The sequence below is a fragment of the Rhipicephalus microplus genome, chromosome 5, assembly GCF_043290135.1.
Source record: "Rhipicephalus microplus isolate Deutch F79 chromosome 5, USDA_Rmic, whole genome shotgun sequence".
NCBI classification, from domain to species: domain Eukaryota; kingdom Metazoa; phylum Arthropoda; class Arachnida; order Ixodida; family Ixodidae; genus Rhipicephalus; species Rhipicephalus microplus.
This window is the reverse complement of record NC_134704.1, coordinates 162194422-162217771: the sequence shown is the minus strand read 5'-3', so window position 1 is coordinate 162217771 and position 23350 is coordinate 162194422. Positions and strand designations below refer to the sequence as shown.

General features: G+C 46.6%; 2 non-coding genes across 2 annotated transcripts; both read left to right on the top strand.

The window, feature by feature from the left end:
• The first annotated feature begins 18463 nt into the window (after window positions 1–18463).
• Window positions 18464–18535, top strand: TRNAW-CCA (transfer RNA tryptophan (anticodon CCA)). Its single transcript has one exon. It is a non-coding gene; the product is annotated as a tRNA-Trp (tRNA).
• Window positions 18536–21641: 3106 nt separating this feature from the next.
• TRNAW-CCA (transfer RNA tryptophan (anticodon CCA)) lies at window positions 21642–21713 on the top strand. Its single transcript has one exon. It is a non-coding gene; the product is annotated as a tRNA-Trp (tRNA).
• Window positions 21714–23350: the final 1637 nt, after the last annotated feature.

Genomic DNA, 23350 nt, shown 5'->3' with positions numbered 1-23350 from the left:
AAACATGCTACCACGTGTGTGCGAATGGTTACCTAACGGACTCGGTGGCGACACGGTAGCACGTCTGACTCCAGATCAGAAGGTTGCGTGTTCGAATCGAGTCCGGGTCAAATTCTTTTTTTTATTATTTTCATCCATTTATCCACTTATTTGTCTGTCTACAATGACTTGTCTCTTTACCTGTGCTTCATCGACAGAAGGCCGAGCAAAACATGCTACCGCGTGTGGGCGAACGGCTACCCTAAGCGGACTCGGTGGCGCATTTTTAGCAAGTCTGACTCCAGATCAGAAGGTGTCGTGTTCGTATCGCGTCCTGGTCAAATTCTCTTTCTTATTATTTTCATCTGTCTATCTACATATTCGTCTGTCTACAATGACTTGTCTCTTTACCTGTGCTGCATTGACAGAAGGCCGAGCAAAACATGCTACCGCGTGTGTGCGAACGGCTACACCAAGTGGACTCGGTGGCGCAACTTTAGCACGTCTGACTCCAGATCAGAGGGTTGCGTTTTCGAATCACGTCCGTGTTAGGTTCTCTTTTTTATTATTTTCATCTATCTGTCTATCTACTTATTTGTCTGTCTACAACGACTTGTCTCTTTACCTGTGCTTCATCGATAGAAGGTCAAGCAAAACATGCTACCACGTGTGTGCGAACGGCTACCCTAAATGGACTTGGTGGCGAACTGTTAGCGCGTCCGACTCCAGATCAGAAGGTTGCGTGTACGAATCGTGTCCGGGTCAAATTCTCTTTCTTAATATTTTCATCTGTCTATCTACTTATTTGTCTGTCTACAATGACTTGTCTCTTTACCAGTGCTGCATCGACTGAAGGCCGAGCAAAACTTGCTACAGCGTGTGTGCGAACAATTACTCTAAGCGGACTCAGTGGCGCAACTTTAGCACGTCTGACTCCAGATCAGAAGGTTGCGTGTTCGAATCAAGTCCGGGTCAAATTCTTTTTTTTATTATTTTAATCTATCTATCCACTTATTTGTCTGTCTACAATGACTTGTCTCTTTACCTGTGCTTCATCGACAGAAGGCCGAGCAAAACATGCTACCGCGTGTGTGCGAACGGCTACGCTAAGTGTACTCGGTGGCGATACGGTAGCACGTCTGACTCCATATCACAAGGTTGCGTGTTCGAATCAGGTCCGGGTCAAATCCTCTTTTTAAATATTTTCATCTATCTGTCTATCTACTTATCTGTATGTCTACAATGACTTGTCTCTTTACCTGTGCTTCGTCGACAGAAGGCCGAGCAAAACCTGCTACCACGTGTGTGCGAATGGTTACCTAACGGACTCGGTGGCGATACGGTAGCACGTCTGACTCCAGATCACAAGGTTGCGTGTTCGAACCAGGTCCGGGTCAAATCCTCTTTTTTATTAATTTCATCTATATGTCTATCTACCTCTTTGTCTGTCTACGATGACTTGTCTCTTTACCTGTGCTTCATCGACAGAAGGCCGAGCAAAACAAGCTACCGCGTGTGTGCGAACGGCTACGCTAAGTGGATTCGGTGACGACACGGTAGCGCGTCTTACTGCGGATCAGAGGGTTGCGTGTTCGAATCACGTCCGTGTTAAGTTCTCGTTTTTGTTATTTTCATCTGACTATCTACCTCTTTGTCTGTCTGCAACGACTTGTTCCTTTACCTGTGCTTCATCGATAGAAGGCCGAGCAAAACATGCTACCACGTGTGTGCGAACGGCTACCCTAAGTGGACTCAGTGGCGAACTGTTAGCGCGTCCAACTTCAGATCAGAAGGTTGCGTGTTCGTATCGCGTCCGGGTCAAATTCTCTTTCTTATTATTTTCATCTGTCTATCTACTTATTTGTCTGTCTACAATGACTTGTCTCTTTACCTGTGCTGCATCGACAGAAGACCGAGCAAAACATGCTACCACGTGTGTGCGAACAGCTGCCCTGAGCGGACTCGGCGGTGCAACGGTAGCGCGTCTGACTCCAGATCAGTAGGTTAAATGTTCGAATCATGTCCGGGTCAAATTCTCTTTTTATTATTTTCATCTATCTGTCTATCTACTTATTTGTCTGTCTAAAATGACTTGTCCCTTTACCTGTGCTTCATCGACAGAAGGCCGAGCAAAACATGCTACAGCGTGTGTGCGAACAATTACTCTAAGCGGACTCAGTGGCGCAACTTTAGCACGTCCGACTCCAGATCAGAAGGTTGCGTGTTCGTATCAAGTCCGGGTCAAATTCTTTTTTTTATTATTTTCATCTATCTATCCACTTATTTGTCTGTCTACAATGACTTGTCTCTTTACCTGTGCTTCATCGACAGAAGGCCGAGCAAAACATGCTACCGCGTGTGTGCGAACGGCTGCACTAAGTGTACTCGGTGGCGATACGGTAGCACGTCTGACTCCAAATCACAAGGTTGCGTGTTCGAATCAGGTCCGGGTCAAATCCTCTTTTCAAATATTTTCATCTATCTGTCTATCTACTTATCTGTAAGTCAACAATGACTTGTCTCTTTACCTGTGCTTCATCGACAGTAGGCCGAGCATAACATGCTACCACGTGTGTGCGAATGGTTACCTAACGGACTCGGTGGCGACACGGTAGCACGTCTGACTCCAGATCAGAAGGTTGCGTGTTCGAATCACGTCCGGGTCAAATTCTCTTTCTTATTGTTTTCATCTGGCTATCTACTTATTTGTCTGTCTACAATGACTTGTCTCTTTACCTGTGCTGCATCGACAGAAGGCCGAGCAAAACATGCTACCGCGTGTGTGCGAACGGCTACACAAAGTGGACTCGGTGGCGACATGGTAGCACGTCCGACTCCAGATCAGAGGGTTGCGTGTTCGAATCACGTCCGTGTTAAGTTCTCGTTTTTGTTATTTTCATCTGTCTATCTACCTCTTTGTCTGTCTACAACGACTTGTTTCTTTACCTGTGCTTCATCGATAGAAGGCCGAGCAAAACATGCTACCACGTGTGTGCGAACGGCTACCCTAAGTGGACTCGTTGGCGAACTGTTAGCGCGTCCGACTCCAGATCAGAAGGTTGCGTGTTCGTATCGCGTCTGGGTCAAATTCTCTTTCTTATTTTTTTCACCTGTCTATCTACTTATTTGTCTGTCTACAATGACTTGTCTCTTTACCTGTGCTGCATCGACAGAAGGCCGAGCAAAACATGCTACCGCGTGTGTGCGAACGGCTGCACTAAGTGTACTCGGTGGCGATACGGTAGCACGTCTGACTCCAGATCACAAGGTTGCGTGTTCGAATCAGGTCCGGGTCAAATCCTCTTTTTTATTATTTTCATCTATCTGTCTATCTACTTATCTGTATGTCAACAATGACTTGTCTCTTTACCTGTGCTTCATCGACAGAAGGCCGAGCAAAACATACTACCACGTGTGTGCGAATGGTTACGTAACGGACTCGGTGGCGACACGGTAGCACGTCTGACTCCAGATCAGAAGGTTGCGTGTTCGAATCACGTCCGGGTCAAATTCTCTTTCTTAATATTTTCATCTGGCTATCTACTTATTTGTCTGTCTACAATGACTTGTCTCGTTACCTGTGCTTCATCGACAGAAGGCCGAGCAAAACAAGCTACCCCGTGTGTGCGAACGGCAAGGCTAAGTGGATTCGGTGGCGACACGGTAGCGCGTCTTACCCAGATCAGAGGGTTGCGTGTTCGAATCACGTTCGTGTTAAGTTCTCGTTTTTGTTATTTTCATCTGTCTATCTACCTCTTTCTCTGTCTACAACGACTTGCTTCTTTACCAGTGCTACATCGACAGAAGGCCGAGCAAAACATGATACCGCGTGTGCGCGTACGGCTACACTAAGTGGACTCGGTGGCAACCCGGTAGCACGTCTGACTCCAGATCGGAAGGTTGCGAGCTTGAATCACGTCTGGATCAAATTTCGTTTTTTCTTATTTTCATCATTCTGTCTATCTACTTATTTGTCTGTCTACAATGACTTGTCTCTTTACCGGTGCTTCATCGACAACAGGCCGAAAAAACATGTTACCACGTGTGTGCGAACGGCTACCCTAAGCGGACTCGGTGGCGCAACGGTAGCGCGTCTTACCCAGATCAGAGGGTTGTGTGTTCGAATCACGTCCATGTTAAGTTCTCGTTTTTGTTAGTTTCATCAGTCTATCCACTTATTTGTCTGTCTACAATGACTTGTCTCTTTACCTGTGCTTCATCGACAGAAGGCCGAGCAAAACATGCTACCGCGTGTGGGCGAACGGCTACCCAAAGCGGACTCGGTGGCGCAACTTTAGCAAGTCTGACTCCAGATCAGAAGGTTGCGTGTTCTAATCACGTCCGCGTCAAATTCTCTTTTTAGTATTTTCATCTATCTGTCTATCTACTTATTTGTGTATCTGCAATGACTTGTCCCTTTACCTGTGCTTCATCGACAGAAGGCCGAGCAAAACATGCTACCGCGTGTGTGCGAACGGCTACACTAAGTGTACTCGGTGGCGATACGGTAGCACGTCTGACTCCAGATCACAAGGTTGAGTGTTCGAACCAGGTCCGGGTCAAATCCTCTTTTTTATTAATTTCATCTATATGTCTATCTACCTCTTTGTCTGTCCACGATGACTTGTCTCTTTACCTGTGCTTCATCGACAGAAGGCCGAGCGAAACATGCTACCGCGTGTGTACGAACGGCTTCACTAAGTGGACTCGGTGGCGACACGGTAGCACGTCTGTCTCCATATCAGAAGGTTGCGTGTTCGAATCACGTCCGGGTCAAATTCTCTTTTTTCTTATTTTCATATATTTGTCTATCTACTTATTTGTCTGTGTACAATGACTTGTCTCGTTACCTGTGCTTCATCGACAGAATGCCGAGCAAAACAAGCTACCGCGTGTGTGCGAACGGCTACGCTAAGTGGATTCGGTGGCGACACGGTAGCGCGTCTTACTACGGATCAGAGGGTTGCGTGTTCGAATCACGTCCGTGTTAAGTTCTCGTTTTTGTTATTTTCATCTGACTATCTACCTCTTTGTCTGTCTACAACGACTTGTTCCTTTACCTGTGCTTCATCGATATAAGGCCGAGCAAAACATGCTACCACGTGTGTGTGAACGGCTACCCTAAGTGGACTCGGTGGCGAACTGTTAGCGCGTCCAACTTCAGATCAGAAGGTTGCGTGTTCGTATCGCGTCCGGGTCAAATTCTCTTTCTTATTATTTTCATCTGTCTATCTACTTATTTGTCTGTCTACAATGACTTGTCTCTTTACCTGTGCTGCATCGACAGAAGGCCGAGCAAAACATGCTACCGCGTGTGTGCGAACGGCTACACCAAGTGGACTCGGTGGCGACACGGTAGCGCGTCCGACTGCAGATCAGAGGGTTGCGTTTTCGAATCACGTCCGTGTTAGGTTCTCTTTTTTATTATTTTCATCTATCTGTCTATCTACTTATTTGTCTTTCTACAACGACTTGTCTCTTTACCTGTGCTTCATCGATAGAAGGCCAAGCAAAACATGCTACCACGTCTGTGCGAACGGCTACCCTAAATGGACTCGGTGGCGAACTGTTAGCGCGTCCGACTCCAGATCAGAAGGTGGCGTGTACGAATCGCGTCCGGGTCAAATTCTCTTTCTTATTATTTTCATCTGTCTATCTACTTATTTGTCTGTCTACAATGACTTCTCTCTTTACCTATGCTTCATCGACAGAAGGCCGAGCAATACATGCTACTGCGTGTGTGCGAACGGCTACACTAAGTCAACTCGGTGGCGACCCGGTAGGACGTCTGACTCCAGATCAGAAGGTTGCGTGTTCGAATCACGTCGATGTCAAGTTCTTTCTTTTGTTATTTTCATCTATCTGTCTATCTACTTATTTGTCTGTCTACAATGACTTGTCTCTTTACCTGTGCTTCATCGACAGAAGACCGAGCAAAACATGCTACCACGTGTGTGCGAACAGCTGCCCTGAGCGGACTCGGCGGTGCAACGGTAGCGCGTCTGACTCCAGATCAGTAGGTTAAATGTTCGAATCATGTCCGGGTCAAATTCTCTTTTTATTATTTTCATCTATCTGTCTATCTACTTATTTGTCTGTCTAAAATGACTTGTCCCTTTACCTGTGCTTCATCGACAGAAGGCCGACCAAAACATGCTACAGCGTGTGTGCGAACAATTACTCTAAGCGGACTCAGTGGCGCAACTTTAGCACGTCTGACTCCAGATCAGAAGGTTGCGTGTTCGTATCGCGTCTGGGTCAAATTCTCTTTCTTATTTTTTTCACCTGTCTATCTACTTATTTGTCTGTCTACAATGACTTGTCTCTTTACCTGTGCTGCATCGACAGAAGGCCGAGCAAAACATGCTACCGCGTGTGTTCGAACGGCTGCACTAAGTGTACTCGGTGGCGATACGGTAGCACGTCTGACTCCAGATCACAAGGTTGCGTGTTCGAATCAGGTCCGGGTCAAATCCTCTTTTTTATTATTTTCATCTATCTGTCTATCTACTTATCTGTATGTCAACAATGACTTGTCTCTTTACCTGTGCTTCATCGACAAAAGGCCGAGCAAAACATGCTACCACGTGTGTGCGAATGGTTACCTAACGGACTCGGTGGCGACACGGTAGCACGTCTGACTCCAGATCAGAAGGTTGCGTGTTCGAATCACGTCCGGGTCAAATTCTCTTTCCTAATATTTTCATCTGGCTATCTACTTATTTGTCTGTCTACAATGACTTGTCTCTTTACCTATGCTGCATCGACAGAAGGCCGAGCAAAACATGCTACCGCGTGTGTGCGAACGGGTACACAAAGTGGACTCGGTGGCGACACGGTAGCACGTCCGACTCCAGATCAGAGGGTTGCGTGTTCGAATCACGTCCGTGTTAAGTTCTCGTTTTTGTTATTTTCATCTGTCTATCTACCTCTTTGTCTGTCTACAACGACTTGCTTCTTTACCAGTGCTACATCGACAGAAGGCCGAGCAAAACTTGCTACCGCGTGTGCGCGTACGGCTACACTAAGTGGACTCGGTGGCAACCCGGTAGCACGTCTGACTCCAGATCGGAAGGTTGCGAGCTTGAATCACGTCTGGATCAAATTTCGTTTTTTCTTATTTTCATCATTCTGTCTATCTACTTATTTGTCTGTCTACAATGACTTGTCTCTTTACCGGTGCTTCATCGACAACAGGCCGAAAAAACATGCTACCACGTGTGTGCGAACGGCTACCCTAAGCGGACTCGGTGGCGCAACGGTAGCGCGTCTTACCCAGATCAGAGGGTTGTGTGTTCGAATCACGTCCATGTTAAGTTCTCGTTTTTGTTATTTTCATCAGTCTATCTACCTCTTTGTCTGTCTACAATGACTTGTCCCTTTACCTGTGCTTCATCGACAGAAGGCCGAGCAAAACATGCTACCACGTGTGGGCGAACGGCTACCCTAAGCGGACTCGGTGGCACAAGCAACTTTAGCACGGCTGACTCCAGATCAGAAGGTTGCGTGTTCTAATCACGTCCGCGTCAAATTCTTTTTTTAGTATTTTCATCTATCTGTCTATCTACTTATTTGTGTATCTGCAATGACTTGTCCCTTTACCCGTGCTTCATCGACAGAAGGCCGAGCAAAACATGCTACCGCGTGTGTGCGAACGGCTACACTAAGTGTACTCGGTGGCGATACGGTAGCATGTCTGACTCCAGATCACAAGGTTGCGTGTTCGAACCAGGTCCGGGTCAAATCCTCTTTTTTATTAATTTCATCTATATGTCTATCTACCTCTTTGTCTGTCTACGATGACTTGTCTCTTTACCTGTTCTTCATCGACAGAAGGCCGAGCGAAACATGCTACCGCGTGTGTACGAACGGATTCACTAAGTGGACTCGGTGGCGACACGGTAGCACGTCTGTCTCCATATCAGAAGGTTGCGTGTTCCAATCACGTCCGGGTCAATTTCTCTTCCTTATTATTTTCATCTGTCTATCTACTTATTTGTCTGTCTACAATGACTTGTCTCTTTACCTGTGCTGCATCGACAGAAGGCCGAGCAAAACATGCTACCGCGTGATGCGAACGGCTACACTAAGTGGACTCGGTGGCGACACGGTAGCACGTCCGACTGCAGATCAGAGGGTTGCGTTTTCGAATCACGTCCGTGTTAGGTTCTCTTTTTTAATATTTTCATCTATCTGTCTATCTACTTATTTGTCTGACTACAACGACTTGTCTCTTTACCTGTGCTTCATCGATAGAAGGCCAAGCAAAACTTGCTACCACGTGTGTGCGAACGGCTACCCTAAATGGACTTGGTGGCGAACTGTTAGCGCGTCCGACTCCAGATCAGAAGGTTGCGTGTACGAATCGCGTCCGGGTCAAATTCTCTTTCTTATTATTTTCATCTGTCTATCTACTTATTTGTCTGTCTACAATGACTTGTCTCTTTACCAGTGCTGCATCGACAGAAGGCCGAGCAACACATGCTACAGCGTGTGTGCGAACAATTACTCTAAGCAGACTCAGTGGCGCAACTTTAGCACGTCCGATTCCAGATCAGAAGGTTGCGTGTTCGAATCAAGTCCGGGTCAAATTCTTTTTTTTATTATTTTCATCTATCTATCCACTTATTCGTCTGTCTACAATGACTTGTCTCTTTACCTGTGCTTCATCGACAGAAGGCCGAGCAAAACATGCTACCGCGTGTGTGCGAACGGCTACACTAAGTGTTCTCGGTGGCGATACGGTAGCACGTCTGACTCCAGATCACAAGGTTGCGTGTTCGAATCAGGTCCGGGTCAAATCCTCTTTTTTAATATTTTCATCTATCTGTCTATCTACTTATCTGTATGTCTACAATGACTTGTCTCTTTACCTGTGCTTCGTCGACAGAAGGCCGAGCAAAACATGCTACCACGTGTGTGCGAATGGTTACCTAACGGACTCGGTGGCGACACGGTAGCACGTCTGACTCCAGATCAGAAGGTTGCGTGTTCGAATCACGTCCGGGTCAAATTCTCTTTCTTATTATTTTCATCTATCTGTCTATCTACTTATTTGTCTTTCTACAATGACTTGTCTCTTTACCTGTGCTTCATCGACAGAAGGCCGAGCAAAACATGCTACCACGTGTGTGCGAACGGCTGCCCTGAGCGGACTCGGAGGTGCAACGGTAGCGCGTCTGACTCCAGATCAGTAGGTTAAATGTTCGAATCACGTCCGGGTCAAATTCTCTTTTTATTATTTTCATCTATCTGTCTATCTACTTATTTGTCTGTCTAAAATGACTTGTCCCTTTACCTGTGCTTCATCGACAGAAGGCCGAGCAAAACATGCTACAGCGTGTGTGCGAACAATTACTCTAAGCGGACTCAGTGGCGCAACTTTAGCACGTCTGACTCCAGATCAGAAGGTTGGGTGTTCTAATCAAGTCCGGGTCAAATTCTTTTTTTTATTATTTTCATCCATTTATCCACTTATTTGTCTGTCTACAATGACTTGTCTCTTTACCTGTGCTTCATCGACAGAAGGCCGAGCAAAAGATGCTACCGCGTGTGGGCGAACGGCTACCCTAAGCGGACTCGGTGGCGCAACTTTAGCAAGTCTGACTCCAGATCAGAAGGTTGCGTGTTCTAATCACGTCCGCGTCAAATTCTCTTTTTAGTATTTTCATCTATCTGTCTATCTACTTATTTGTGTATCTGCAATGACTTGTCCCTTTACCTGTGCTTCATCGACAGAAGGCCGAGCAAAACATGCTACCGCGTGTGTGCGAACGGCTACACTAAGTGTACTCGGTGGCGATACGGTAGCACGTCTGACTCCAGATCACAAGGTTGAGTGTTCGAACCAGGTCCGGGTCAAATCCTCTTTTTAATAATTTCATCTATATGTCTATCTACCTCTTCGTCTGTCTACGATGACTTGTCTCTTTACCTGTGCTTCATCGACAGAAGGCCGAGCGAAACATGCTACCGCGTGTGTACGAACGGCTTCACTAAGTGGACTCGGTGGCGACACGGTAGCACGTCTGTCTCCATATCAGAAGGTTGCGTGTTCGAATCACGTCCGGGTCAAATTCTCTTTTTTCTTATTTTCATATATTTGTCTATCTACTTATTTGTCTGTGTACAATGACTTGTCTCGTTACCTGTGCTTCATCGACAGAATGCCGAGCAAAACAAGCTACCGCGTGTGTGCGAACGGCTACGCTAAGTGGATTCGGTGGCGACACGGTAGCGCGTCTTACTACGGATCAGAGGGTTGCGTGTTCGAATCACGTCCGTGTTAAGTTCTCGTTTTTGTTATTTTCATCTGACTATCTACCTCTTTGTCTGTCTACAACGACTTGTTCCTTTACCTGTGCTTCATCGATATAAGGCCGAGCAAAACATGCTACCACGTGTGTGTGAACGGCTACCCTAAGTGGACTCAGTGGCGAACTGTTAGCGCGTCCAACTTCAGATCAGAAGGTTGCGTGTTTGTATCGCGTCCGGGTCAAATTCTCTTTCTTATTATTTTCATCTGTCTATCTACTTATTTGTCTGTCTACAATGACTTGTCTCTTTACCTGTGCTGCATCGACAGAAGGCCGAGCAAAACATGCTACCGCGTGTGTGCGAACGGCTACACCAAGTGGACTCGGTGGCGACACGGTAGCGCGTCCGACTCCAGATCAGAAGGTTGCGTGTACGAATCGCGTCCGGGTCAAATTCTCTTTCTTATTATTTTCATCTGTCTATCTACCTATTTGTCTGTCTACAATGACTTGTCTCTTTTCCAGTGCTGCATCGACAGAAGGCCGAGCAAAACATGCTACCACGTGTGTGCGTACGGCTACCCTAAACGGACGCGGTGGCGACACGGTAGCACGTCTGACTCCAGATCAGAATGTTGCGTGTTCGAATCACGTCGGGGTCAAGTTCTCTTTTTTATTGTTTTCAACTATCTGTCTACTTATTTGTCTGTCTACAATGACTTGTCTCTTTACCTGTGCTTCATCGACCGAAGGCCGAGCAAAACATGCTACCGCGTGTGTGCGAACGGCTACACTAAGTGTACTCGGTGGCGATACGGTAGCACGTCTGACTCCAGATCACAAGGTTGCGTGTTCGAATCAGGTCCGGGTCAAATCCTCTTTTTTAATATTTTCATCTATCTGTCTATCTACTTATCTGTATGTCTACAATGACTTGTCTCTTTACCAGTGCTTCGTCGACAGAAGACCGAGCAAAACATGCTACCACGTGTGTGCGAATGGTTACCTAACGGACTCGGTGGCGACACGGTAGCACGTCTGACTCCAGATCAGAAGGTTGCGTGTTCGAATCACATCCGGGTCAAATTCTCTTTCTTATTATTTTCATCTATCTGTCTATCTACTTATTTGTCTTTCTACAATGACTTGTCTCTTTACCTGTGCTTCATCGACAGAAGGCCGAGCAAAACATGCTACCACGTGTGTGCGAACGGCTGCCCTGAGCGGACTCGGAGGTGCAACGGTAGCGCGTCTGACTCCAGATCAGTAGGTTAAATGTTCGAATCACGTCCGGGTCAAATTCTCTTTTTATTATTTTCATATATCTGTCTATCTACTTATTTGTCTGTCTAAAATGACTTGTCCCTTTACCTGTGCTTCATCGACAGAAGGCCGAGCAAAACATGCTACAGCGTGTGTGCGAACAATTACTCTAAGCGGACTCAGTGGCGCAACTTTAGCACGTCTGACTCCAGATCAGAAGGTTGCGTGTTCGAATCAAGTCCGGGTCAAATTCTCTTTTTATTATTTTCATCTATCTGTCTATCTACTTATTTGTCTGTCTAAAATGACTTGTCCCTTTACCTGTGCTTCATCGACAGAAGGCCGAGCAAAACATGCTACCGCGTGTGGGCGAACGGCTACCCTAAGCGGACTCAGTGGCGCAACTTTAGCAAGTCTGACTCCAGATCAGAAGGTTGCGTGTTCTAATCACGTCCGCGTCAAATTCTCTTTTTAGTATTTTCATCTATCTGTCTATCTACTTATTTGTCTATCTGCAATGACTTGTCCCTTTACCTGTGCTTCATCGACAGAAGGCCGAGCAAAACATGCTACCACGTGTGGGCGAACGGCTACCCTAAGCGGACTCGGTGGCGCAAGCAACTTTAGCACGTCTGACTCCAGATCAGAAGGTTGCGTGTTCTAATCACGTCCGCGTCAAATTCTCTTTTTAGTATTTTCATCTCTCTGTCTATCTACTTATTTGTGTATCTGCAATGACTTGTCCCTTTACCTGTGCTTCATCGACAGAAGGCCGAGCAAAACATGCTACCGCGTGTGTGCGAACGGCTACACTAAGTGTACTCGGTGGCGATACGGTAGCACGTCTGACTCCATATCAGAAGGTTGCGTGTTCGAATCACGTCCGGGTCAAATTCTCTTTTTTCTTATTTTCATATATTTGTCTATCTACTTATTTGTCTGTGTACAATGACTTGTCTCGTTACCTGTGCTTCATCGACAGAATGCCGAGCAAAACAAGCTACCGCGTGTGTGCGAACGGCTACGCTAAGTGGATTCGGTGGCGACACGGTAGCGCGTCTTACTACGGATCAGAGGGTTGCGTGTTCGAATCACGTCCGTGTTAAGTTCTCGTTTTTGTTATTTTCATCTGACTATCTACCTCTTTGTCTGTCTACAACGACTTGTCTCTTTACCAGTGCTGCATCGACAGAAGGCCGAGCAAAACATGCTACCGCGTGTGTGCGTACGGCTACCCTAAACGGACGCGGTGGCGACACGGTAGCACGTCTGACTCCAGATCAGAAGGTTGCGTGTTCGTATCGCGTCCGGGTCAAGTTCTCTTTTTTATTGTTTTCAACTATCTGTCTACCTATTTGTCTGTCTACAATGACTTCTCTCTTTACCTATGCTTCATCGACAGAAGGCCGAGCAATACATGCTACTGCGTGTGTGCGAATGGCTACACTAAGTCAACTCGGTGGCGACCCGGTAGGACGTCTGACTCCAGATCAGAAGGTTGCGTGTTCGAATCACGTCGATGTCAAGTTCTTTCTTTTGTTATTTTCATCTATCTGTCTATCTACTTATTTGTCTGTCTACAATGACTTGTCTCTTTACCTGTGCTTCATCGACAGAAGACCGAGCAAAACATGCCACCACGTGTGTGCGAACAGCTGCCCTGAGCGGACTCGGCGGTGCAACGGTAGCGCGTCTGACTCCAGATCAGTAGGTTAAATGTTCTAATCACGTCCGGGTCAAATTCTCTTTTTATTATTTTCATCTATCTGTCTATATACTTATTTGTCTGTCTAAAATGACTTCTCCCTTTACCTGTGCTTCATCGACAGAAGGCCGAGCAAAACATGCTACAGCGTGTGTGCGAACAATTACTCTAAGCGGACTCAGTGGCGCAACTTCAGCACGTCTGACTCCAGATCAGAAGGTTGCGTGTTGGTATCAAGTCCGGGTCAAATTCTTTTTTTTAATATTTTCATCTATCTGTCTATCTACTTATCTGTATGTCTCCAATGACTTGTCTCTTTACCTGTGCTTCATCGACAGAAGGCCGAGCAAAACATGCTACCACGTGTGTGCGAATGGTTACCTAACGGACTCGGTGGCGACACGGTAGCACGTCTGACTCCAGATCAGAAGGTTGCGTGTTCGAATCACGTCCGGGTCAAATTCTCTTTCTTATTATTTTCATCTGGCTATCTACTTATTTGTCTGTCTACAATGACTTGTCTCTTTACCTCTGCTGCATCGACAGAAGGCCGAGCAAAACATGCTACCGCGTGTGTGCGAACGGCTACACAAAGTGGACTCGGTAGCGACACGGTAGCACGTCCGACTCCAGATCAGAGGGTTGCGTGTTCGAATCACGTCCGTGTTAAGTTCTCGTTTTTGTTATTTTTATCTGTCTATCTACCTCTTTGTCTGTCTACAACGACTTGTTTCTTTACCTGTGCTTCATCGATAGAAGACCGAGCAAAACATGCTACCACGTGTGTGCGAACGGCTACCCTAAGTGGACTCGGTGGCGAACTGTTAGTGCGTCCGACTCCCGATCAGAAGGTTGCGTGTCCGTATCGCGTCCGGGTCAAATTCTCTTTCTTATTATTTTCATCAGTCTATCTACTTATTTGTCTGTCTACAATGACTTGTCTCTTTACCTGTGCTTCATCGACAGAAGGCCGAGCAAAACATGCTACCGCGTGTGTGCGAACGGCTACACCAAGTGGACTCGGTGGCGACACGGTAGCGCGTCCGACTCCAGATCAGAAGGTTGCGTGTACGAATCGCGTCCGGGTCAAATTCTCTTTCTTATTATTTTCATCTGTCTATCTACCTATTTGTCTGTCTACAATGACTTGTCTCTTTTCCAGTGCTGCATCGACAGAAGGCCGAGCAAAACATGCTACCACGTGTGTGCGTACGGCTACCCTAAACGGACGCGGTGGCGACACGGTAGCACGTCTGACTCCAGATCAGAAGGTTGCGTGTTCGAATCACGTCGGGGTCAAGTTCTCTTTTTTATTGTTTTCAACTATCTGTCTACTTATTTGTCTGTCTACAATGACCTGTCTCTTTACCTGTGCTTCATCGACCGAAGGCCGAGCAAAACATGCTACCGCGTGTGTGCGAACGGCTACACTAAGTGTACTCGGTGGTGATACGGTAGCACGTCTGACTTCAGATCACAAGGTTGCGTGTTCGAATCAGGTCCGGGTCAAATCCTCTTTTTTAATATTTTCATCTATCTGTCTATCTGCTTATCTGTATGTCTACAATGACTTGTCTCTTTACCTGTGCTTCGTCGACAGAAGACCGAGCAAAACATGCTACCACGTGTGTGCGAATGGTTACCTAACGGACTCGGTGGCGACACGGTAGCACGTCTGACTCCAGATCAGAAGGTTGCGTGTTCGAATCACGTCCGGGTCAAATTCTCTTTCTTATTATTTTCATCTATCTGTCTATCTACTTATTTGTCTTTCTACAATGACTTGTCTCTTTACCTGTGCTTCATCGACAGAAGGCCGAGCAAAACATGCTACCACGTGTGTGCGAACGGCTGCCCTGAGCGGACTCGGAGGTGCAACGGTAGCGCGTCTGACTCCAGATCAGTAGGTTAAATGTTCGAATCACGTCCGGGTCAAATTCTCTTTTTATTATTTTCATCTATCTGTCTATCTACTTATTTGTCTATCTGCAATGACTTGTCCCTTTACCTGTGCTTCATCGACAGAAGGCCGAGCAAAACATGCTACCACGTGTGGGCGAACGGCTACCCTAAGCGGACTCGGTGGCGCAAGCAACTTTAGCACGTCTGACTCCAGATCAGAAGGTTGCGTGTTCTAATCACGTCCGCGTCAAATTCTCTTTTTAGTATTTTCATCTCTCTGTCTATCTACTTATTTGTGTATCTGCAATGACTTGTCCCTTTACCTGTGCTTCATCGACAGAAGGCCGAGCAAAACATGCTACCGCGTGTGTGCGAACGGCTACACTAAGTGTACTCGGTGGCGATACGGTAGCACGTCTGACTCCAGATCACAAGGTTGCGTGTTCGAACCAGGTCCGGGTCAAATCCTCTTTTTTATTAATTTCATCTATATGTCTATCTACATCTTTGTCTGTCTACGATGACTTGTCTCTTTACCTGTGCTTCATCGACAGAAGGCCGAGCGAAACATGCTACCGCGTGTGTACGAACGGCTTCACTAAGTGGACTCGGTGGCGACACGCTAGCACGTCTGTCTCCATATCAGAAGGTTGCGTGTTCGAATCACGTCCGGGTCAAATTCTCTTTTTTCTTATTTTCATATATTTGTCTATCTACTTATTTGTCTGTGTACAATGACTTGTCTCGTTACCTGTGCTTCATCGACAGAATGCCGAGCAAAACAAGCTACCGCGTGTGTGCGAACGGCTACGCTAAGTGGATTCGGTGGCGACACGGTAGCGCGTCTTACTACGGATCAGAGGGTTGCGTGTTCGAATCACGTCCGTGTTAAGTTCTCGTTTTTGTTATTTTCATCTGACTATCTACCTCTTTGTCTGTCTACAACGACTTGTTCCTTTACCTGTGCTTCATCGATAGAAGGCCGAGCAAAACATGCTACCACGTGTGTGCGAACGGCTACCCTAAGTGGACTCGGTGGCGAACTGTTAGCGCGTCCAACTTCAGATCAGAAGGTTGCGTGTTCGTATCGCGTCCGGGTCAAATTCTCTTTCTTATTATTTTCATCTGTCTATCTACTTATTTGTCTGTCTACAATGACTTGTCTCTTTACCAGTGCTGCATCGACAGAAGGCCGAGCAAAACATGCTACCGCGTGTGTGCGTACGGCTACCCTAAACGGACGCGGTGGCGACACGGTAGCACGTCTGACTCCAGATCAGAAGGTTGCGTGTTCGAATCACGTCGGGGTCAAGTTCTCTTTTTTATTGTTTTCAACTATCTGTCTACCTATTTGTCTGTCTACAATGACTTCTCTCTTTACCTATGCTTCATCGACAGAAGGCCGAGCAATACATGCTACTGCGTGTGTGCGAATGGCTACACTAAGTCAACTCGGTGGCGACCCGGTAGGACGTCTGACTCCAGATCAGAAGGTTGCGTGTTCGAATCACGTCGATGTCAAGTTCTTTCTTTTGTTATTTTCATCTATCTGTCTATCTACTTATTTGTCTGTCTACAATGACTTGTCTCTTTACCTGTGCTTCATCGACAGAAGACCGAGCAAAACATGCCACCACGTGTGTGCGAAAAGCTGCCCTGAGCGGACTCGGCGGTGCAACGGTAGCGCGTCTGACTCCAGATCAGTAGGTTAAATGTTCTAATCACGTCCGGGTCAAATTCTCTTTTTATTATTTTCATCTATCTGTCTATCTACTTATTTGTCTGTCTAAAATGACTTCTCCCTTTACCTGTGCTTCATCGACAGAAGGCCGAGCAAAACATGCTACAGCGTGTGTGCGAACAATTACTCTAAGCGGACTCAGTGGCGCAACTTCAGCACGTCTGACTCCAGATCAGAAGGTTGCGTGTTGGTATCAAGTCCGGGTCAAATTCTTTTTTTTATTATTTTCATCTATCTGTCTATCTACTTATCTGTATGTCTCCAATGACTTGTCTCTTTACCTGTGCTTCATCGACAGAAGGCCGAGCAAAACATGCTACCGCGTGTGTGCGAACGGCTACACTAAGTGTACTCGGTGGCGATACGGTAGCACGTCTGACTCCAGATCACAAGTTTGCGTGTTCGAACCAGGTCCGGGTCGAATTCTCTTTTTTCTTATTTTCATATATTTGTCTATCTACTTATTTGTCTGTGTACAATGACTTGTCTCGTTACCTGTGCTTCATCGACAGAAGGCCGAGCGAAACAAGCTACCGCGTGTGTGCGAACGGCTACGCTAAGTGGATTCGGTGGCGACACGGTAGCGCGTCTTACTACTGATCAGAGGGTTGCGTGTTCGAATCACGTCCGTGTTAAGTTCTCGTTTTTGTTATTTTCATCTGACTATCTACCTCTTTGTCTGTCTACAACGACTTGTTCCTTTACCTGTGCTTCATCGATAGAAGGCCGAGCAAAACATGCTACCACGTGTGTGCGAACGGCTACCCTAAGTGGACTCGGTGGCGAACTGTTAGCGCGTCCAACTCCAGATCAGAAGGTGTCGTGTTCGTATCGCGTCCGGGTCAAGTTCTCTTTCTTATTATTTTCATCTGTCTATCTACTTATTTGTCTGTCTACAATGACTGGTCTCTTTACCTGTGCTGCATCGACAGAAGGCCGAGCAAAACATGCTACCGCGTGTGTGCGAACGGCTACACCAAGTGGACTCGGTGGCGACACGGTAGCACGTCCGACTGCAGATCAGAGGGTTGCGTTTTCGAATCACATCCGTGTTAGGTTCTTTTTTTTATTATTTTCATCTATCTATCTATCTACTTATTTGTCTGTCTACAACGACTTGTCTCTTTACCTGTGCTTCATCGATAGAAGGCCAAGCAAAACATGCTACCACGTGTGTGCGAACGGCTACCCTAAATGGACTCGGTGGCGAACTGTTAGCGCGTCCGACTCCAGATCAAAAGGTTGCGTGTACGAATCGCGTCAGCGTCAAATTCTCTTTCTTATTATTTTCATCTGTCTATCTACTTATTTGTCTGCCTACAATGACTTGTCTCTTTACCAGTGCTGCATCGACAGAAGGCCGAGCAAAACATGCTACCGCGTGTGTGCGTACGGCTACCCTAAACGGACGCGGTGGCGACGCGGTAGCACGTCTGACTCCAGATCAGAAGGTTGCGAGTTTGAATCACGTCCGGGTCAAATTCGCTTATTTATAATTTATTATCTGTCTATCTACTTATTTGTCTGTGTACAATGACTTGTCTCTTTACCTGTGCTTCATCGACAGAAGGCCGAAAAAACATGCTACCACGTGTGTGCGAACGGCTACCCTAAGCGGACTCGGTGGCGCAACGGTAGCGCGTCTAACTCCAGATCAGAAGGTTGCGTGTTCGAATCACGTCGGGGTCAAGTTCTCTTTTTTATTGTTTTCAACTATCTGTCTACCTATTTGTCTGTCTACAATGACTTCTCTCTTTACCTATGCTTCATCGACAGAAGGCCGAGCAATACATGCTACTGCGTGTGTGCGAACGGCTACACTAAGTCAACTCGGTGGCGACCCGGTAGCACGTCTGACTCCAGATCACAAGGTTGCGTGTTCGAATCACGTCGATGTCAAGTTCTTTCTGTTGTTATTTTCATCTATCTGTCTATCTACTCATTTGTCTGTCTACAATGACTTGTCTCTTTACCTGTGCTTCATCGACAGAAGACCGAGCAAAACATGCCACCACGTGTGTGCGAACAGCTGCCCTGAGCGGACTCGGCGGTGCAACGGTAGCGCGTCTGACTCCAGATCAGTAGGTTAAATGTTCTAATCACGTCCGGGTCAAATTCTCTTTTTATTATTTTCATCTATCTGTCTATCTACTTATTTGTCTGTCTAAAATGACTTCTCCCTTTACCTGTGCTTCATCGACAGAAGGCCGAGCAAAACATGCTACAGCGTGTGTGCGAACAATTACTCTAAGCGGACTCAGTGGCGCAACTTCAGCACGTCTGACTCCAGATCAGAAGGTTGCGTGTTGGTATCAAGTCCGGGTCAAATTCTTTTTTTTATTATTTTCATCTATCTGTCTATCTACTTATCTGTATGTCTCCAATGACTTGTCTCTTTACCTGTGCTTCATCGACAGAAGGCCGAGCAAAACATGCTACCACGTGTGTGCGAATGGTTACCTAACGGACTCGGTGGCGACACGGTAGCACGTCTGACTCCAGATCAGAAGGTTGCGTGTTCGAATCACGTCCGGGTCAAATTCTCTTTCTTATTATTTTCATCTGGCTATCTACTTATTTGTCTGTCTACAACGACTTGTCTCTTTACCTCTGCTGCATCGACAGAAGGCCGAGCAAAACATGCTACCGCGTGTGTGCGAACGGCTACACAAAGTGGACTCGGTAGCGACACGGTAGCACGTCCGACTCCAGATCAGAGGGTTGCGTGTTCGAATCACGTCCGTGTTAAGTTCTCGTTTTTGTTATTTTTATCTGTCTATCTACCTCTTTGTCTGTCTACAACGACTTGTTTCTTTACCTGTGCTTCATCGATAGAAGACCGAGCAAAACATGCTACCACGTGTGTGCGAACGGCTACCCTAAGTGGACTCGGTGGCGAACTGTTAGTGCGTCCGACTCCAGATCAGAAGGTTGCGTGTTCATATCGCGTCCATGTCAAATTCTCTTTCTTATTATTTTCATCAGTCTATCTACTTATTTGTCTGTCTACAATGACTTGTCTCTTTACCTGTGCTGCATCGACAGAAGGCCGAGCAAAACATGCTACCGCGTGTGTGCGAACAGCTACACAAAGTGGACTCGGTGGCGACCCGGTAGCACGTCCGACTCCAGATCAGAGGGTTGCGTGTTCGAATCACGTCCGTGTTAGGTTCTCTTTTTTATTATTTTCATCTATCTGTCTATCTACCTCTTTGTCTGTCTACAATGACTTGTCCCTTTACCTGTGCTTCATCGACAGAAGGCCGAGCAAAACATGCTACCACGTGTGGGCGAACGGCTACCCTAAGCGGACTCGGTGGCGCAAGCAACTTTAGCACGTCTGACTCCAGATCAGAAGGTTGCGTGTTCTAATCACGTCCGCGTCAAATTCTCTTTTTAGTATTTTCATCTATCTGTCTATCTACTTATTTGTGTATCTGCAATGACTTGTCCCTTTACCTGTGCTTCATCGACAGAAGGCCGAGCAAAACATGCTACCGCGTGTGTGCGAACGGCTACACTAAGTGTACTCGGTGGCGATACGGTAGCACGTCTGACTCCAGATCACAAGGTTGCGTGTTCGAACCAGGTCCGGGTCGAATTCTCTTTTTTCTTATTTTCATATATTTGTCTATCTACTTATTTGTCTGTGTACAATGTCTTGTCTCGTTACCTGTGCTTCATCGACAGAAGGCCGAGCAAAACAAGCTACCGCGTGTGTGCGAACGGCTACGCTAAGTGGATTCGGTGGCGACACGGTAGCGCGTCTTACTACTGATCAGAGGGTTGCGTGTTCGAATCACGTCCGTGTTAAGTTCTCGTTTTTGTTATTTTCATCTGACTATCTACCTCTTTGTCTGTCTACAACGACTTGTTCCTTTACCTGTGCTTCATCGATAGAAGGCCGAGCAAAACATGCTACCACGTGTGTGCGAACGGCTACCCTAAGTGGACTCGGTGGCGAACTGTTAGCGCGTCCAACTCCAGATCAGAAGGTGTCGTGTTCGTATCGCGTCCGGGTCAAATTCTCTTTCTTATTATTTTCATCTGTCTATCTACTTAATTGTCTGTCTACAATGACTTGTCTCTTTACCTGTGCTGCATCGACAGAAGGTCGAGCAAAACATGCTACCGCGTGTGTGCGAACGGCTACACCAAGTGGACTCGGTGGCGACACGGTAGCACGTCCGACTGCAGATGAGAGGGTTGCGTTTTCGAATCACGTCCGTGTTAGGTTCTTTTTTTTATTATTTTCATCTATCTATCTATCTACTTATTTGTCTGTCTACAACGACTTGTCTCTTTACCTGTGCTTCATCGATAGAAGGCCAAGCAAAACATGCTACCACGTGTGTGCGAACGGCTACCCTAAATGGACTCGGTGGCGAACTGTTAGCGCGTCCGACTCCAGATCAAAAGGTTGCGTGTACGAATCGCGTCAGCGTCAAATTCTCTTTCTTATTATTTTCATCTGTCTATCTACTTATTTGTCTGCCTACAATGACTTGTCTCTTTACCAGTGCTGCTTCGACAGAAGGCCGAGCAAAACATGCTACCGCGTGTGTGCGTACGGCTACCCTAAACGGACGCGGTGGCGACGCGGTAGCACGCCTGACTCCAGATCAGAAGGTTGCGAGTTTGAATCACGTCCGGGTCAAATTCGCTTATTTATAATTTATTATCTGTCTATCTACTTATTTGTCTGTGTACAATGACTTGTCTCTTTACCTGTGCTTCATCGACAGAAGGCCGAAAAAACATGCTACTACGTGTGTGCGAACGGCTACCCTAAGCGGACTCGGTGGCGCAACGGTAGCGCGTCTAACTCCAGATCAGAAGGTTGCGTGTTCGAATCACGTCGGGGTCAAGTTCTCTTTTTTATTGTTTTCAACTATCTGTCTACTTATTTGTCTGTCTACAATGACTTCTCTCTTTACCTATGCTTCATCGACAGAAGGCCGAGCAATACATGCTACTGCGTGTGTGCGAACGGCTACACTAAGTCAACTCGGTGGCGACCCGGTAGGACGTCTGACTCCAGATCAGAAGTTTGCGTGCTCGAATCACGTCGATGTCAAGTTCTTTCTTTTGTTATTTTCATCTATCTGTCTATCTACTTATTTGTCTGTCTACAATGACTTGTCTCTTTACCTGTGCTTCATCGACAGAAGACCGAGCAAAACATGCTACCACGTGTGTGCGAACAGCTGCCCTGAGCGGACTCGGCGGTGCAACGGTAGCGCGTCTGACTCCAGATCAGTATGGTAAATGTTCGAATCACGTCCGGGTCAAATTCTCTTTTTATTATTTTCATCTATCTGTCTATCTACTTATTTGTCTGTCTAAAATGACTTGTCCCTTTACCTGTGCTTGATCGACAGAAGGCCGAGCAAAACATGCTACAGCGTGTGTGCGAACAATTACTCTAAGCGGACTCAGTGGCGCAACTTTAGCACGTCTGACTCCAGATCAGAAGGTTGCGTGTTCGTATCAAGTCCGGGTCAAATTCTTTTTTTTATTATTTTCATCTATCTATCCACTTATTTGTCTGTCTACAATGACTTGTCTCTTTACCTGTGCTTCATCGACAGAAGGCCGAGCAAAACATGCTACCGCGTGTGTGCGAACGGCTGCACTAAGTGTACTCGGTGGCGATACGGTAGCACGTCTGACTCCAGATCACAAGGTTGCGTGTTCGAATCAGGTCCGGGTCAAATCCTCTTTTTTATTATTTTCATCTATCTGTCTATCTACTTATCTGTATGTCTACAATGACTTGTCTCTTTACCTGTGCTTCATCGACAGAAGGCCGAGCAAGACATGCTACCACGTGTGTGCGAATGGTTACCTAACGGACTCGGTGGCGACACGGTAGCACGTCTGACTCCAGATCAGAAGGTTGCGTGTTCGAATCACGTCCGGGTCAAATTCTCTTTGTTATTATTTTCATCTGTCTATCTACCTCTTTGTCTGTCTACAACGACTTGTTTCTTTACCTGTGCTTCATCGATAGAAGGCCGAGCAAAACATGCTACCACGTGTGTGCGAACGGCTACCCTAAGTGGACTCGGTGGCGAACTGTTAGCGCGTCCGACTCCAGATCAGAAGGTTGCGTGATCGTATCGCGTCCGGGTCAAATTCTCTTTCTTATTATTTTCATCTGTCTATCTACTTATTTGTCTGTCTACAATGACTTGTCTCTTTACCTGTGCTGCATCGACAGAAGGCCGAGCAAAACATGCTACCGCGTGTGTGCGAACAGCTACACAAAGTGGACTCGGTGGCGACACGGTAGCACGTCCGACTCCAGATCAGAGGGTTGCGTGTTCGAATCACGTCCGTGTTAGGTTCTCTTTTTTATTATTTTCATCTATCTGTCTATCTACTTATTTGTCTGCCTACAATGACTTGTCTCTTTACCTGTGCTTCATCGATAGAAGGGCAAGCAAAACATGCTACCACATGTGTGCGAATGGCTACCCTAAATGGACTCGGTGGCGAACT